We start from the raw sequence: 2,885 nt of genomic DNA, 5'->3' as shown, positions 1-2,885 counted from the left end.
CACATTGTATTTTTTATTCGGTAATTCATTTCCTCTCCTAAAGACCAATTCAAAAATGTATCACAGTGTACTGTGTTATTAATTATGCTATCAATTACATAACATAACATTGACGTTGATGCTCCCAGCGCTTAGTGCAGGTACTCGGGGTAATAGAACACATCCACGTGCTGACGTTGACAGATGACAAATGTAAACGTAAGTAGGATGCACGCCCTTCATTCTGTCAACCATCGTCAGTTGAAGAGTTGTGCGAGTAGAATGTACGCCAACAAAGAGAAGGTAGAAATGCTACTTATCTATAGGGTATGTAAATTAGCAGAACAGTAATTGCAATACTGTTTTCTTATGTATGGGTACATTTAGTACAGTAGTATAGTCCTTTTAAGTACTGTTGTGTTGAGTAGGCACACAGTAAACGCTGTCCTTCCTACGAACTGCATCGACATAACGTTTCTTTTATTGTTGTTGTCGAAGGTAATCGAGGTGCTACACAAGCAGAGGAACAGTACAGAGAGCGATATCCTGACAAGACCTCACCTTCCCGACAGATGTTTTCTCTTCTTGTTGCGATGCTTCAGAAAAAGGGAAGTTTCAACTCACGACAACGCAATCATTGTAGCACTCGCAAAGATGAAGCTGCTGAAGTTACTGTTCTCGCATCCGTTGCTATGAATCCACATGTGAGCACAAGACAGCTTGAACATGAGATTGGCATTCCTAAAACCAGTGTACATTGTATTCTTACACATCACCGGTTCCATCCTTACCATGTACACCTACATCAAGAATTGCATGGGAATGACTTCCAGAATTGTGTACAGTTCTGTCACTGGGCACAGCAGCAAATCCTCACCAACCCCAACTCCAATGTTCTATTTTCCAATGAATGTTCCTTCTCAAACAAATGACAGGTAAATACAAGGAACATGCATTATTGGTCCAGTGACAACCCAAGATGGCTTGGACAGGTGGAACATCAGTGTCAATGGGGAGTTAACGGCTGGTGTGGGATGCTTGGTACTACAATTATTGGCCTTTATTTAACCAATGGTAGTCTAAACGGCACAGCGTATGCCAACCTCCTGCGATGAATTCTTCTTCCTCTTCTGGATGAAGTGCCTCTAAGAACCAGAATGCTTATGTGGTATCAACACAATGGATGTCCAGTACATAACGTCTTGCATGCACGTCATGTTCTGAACTGAAGGTATCCTTCCAGATGGATTGGTCGAGGAGGAACAGTTACTAGGCCTGCTAGGTCTCTTGATTTAAATCCTCTGGGTTTTTTTCTTTGGGGATGCATTAAAGACATTGTCTATCACGACAGTCCAAAAACTCCAGAGGACATGTAGGAACGTATCGTGCTTGCTTGTAATTCTCTTCAGCAGGAAACATTGGAAGCAGTATATAATTCTTTCATTCAACAAGTGCACCAGTGTTTCAGTGTCCAGGGTCACCACTTTTGAGCACCTTTGAATGTTCTACTCCGGGTCAATGGTACAGGACAGTCAAAGTCAATTTAGTGGTATGTTTTTACTTGGTTTTTATTTGTTTTCTGACAACTCCAGCAAGTGGATGAGTTTGTGATCCCAGGTTCAAAGTAAACATTGTGTTATGTAATTAATAACATTATGTGTCAGTGAATGGCACACTGTGAATAGGTCTGAAAGAGAGGAAATTAAAAAATACAGGGTGTCTCATTTAAAAATCTCATACCACTGTTCATATCTTTGTAAAAAAAAAAAAAAAAAAAAAAAAGCTACAATGAAGGCAATCATGCTGATTGATGTCCCCCTGATGGAGGCAGAACATTTGCTTGAAACATTTTGTAATTTGCAACCGGACAAACAGTTATTTAGGGTGTTCAAGATAAATGGAACACTATATATAAAAACGGCCATGATGGGTACTACACAGGGAGCAATTTTTGGTCCTTTGGCTTGAAATTTTGAAGACACACTTGTGAAAATCCGAAACAAACTATCTAGATTTTGATGGGTGTCAGGCGATTTCAAGGTAGCCAAATGTCTGTTCACAATTATGACTTTATGCTGTGCTTCAGACCGCAATATTGGGCCTTTTGATTCGAAACTTTGAAAACAGACTTGTGAAACATCAAACTGGAAAGACTTCTTGTCATCTGAGGCCAAACATCTGATATAAAAGCAATATGTTCCACCTATTGGAATTTTTTTCTTACAGGCTATATACTCAGTAATATATAAACCTTCTAGATAAGATTTGCAGATTGCAAGACATCAATCATAGACACACCTCATTTTGGACAGAGCAAATTTAACTCTTTGGATGGGGGGAGGGGGCTTAGTGATGAAAGAATTAAAAAAAAAAAATCAGAAAATGTCTTCCAAGAATCAATTAATTAAAGTGCAAAAAGATTTATTAGTTCTTCCAAAAAAAAAAAAAAAAAAAAAAAATCGTAAAAATCGCTTATATTTTAGGCTGGCTGAGGAGAATGGACCATTAATGGACATCACATTACAGGCTTAAGTTTGAAAATACACTCATAAGACACTTTGAATTTACTCTAAGATGTGGACGGTGATAGGACAATCTTAAGAGAGCCAGATGCCTCGTCATAGTTGCTGTGCTATACACTGCAATTCGAAAATACACTCATGAGACACCAGGAATTTTCTGTTTTTGACAACGATCGGACATCTTAAAGTTGCCGGATACGACGGCTCCAGCTTGAATGGTCACTTTGTACTCAAAATTTCAATACATTTATATTTTCGAGTTGAGCCGGCACGGTAGCTCAGCATGTTCGGTGAGAGTTAGCCGCCCTCTGTAATTAAAACAAAACTGAGCTAATGGATCGACAATAAACTTGAACAAGCGTCATGGGAAGTCCGCCCCGAACT

The sequence above is a fragment of the Schistocerca serialis genome, chromosome 3, assembly GCF_023864345.2.
Source record: "Schistocerca serialis cubense isolate TAMUIC-IGC-003099 chromosome 3, iqSchSeri2.2, whole genome shotgun sequence".
Lineage (NCBI taxonomy): Eukaryota > Metazoa > Arthropoda > Insecta > Orthoptera > Acrididae > Schistocerca > Schistocerca serialis.
The sequence above is the reverse complement of the archived record's forward strand: the minus strand, read 5'-3'. Positions refer to the sequence as shown.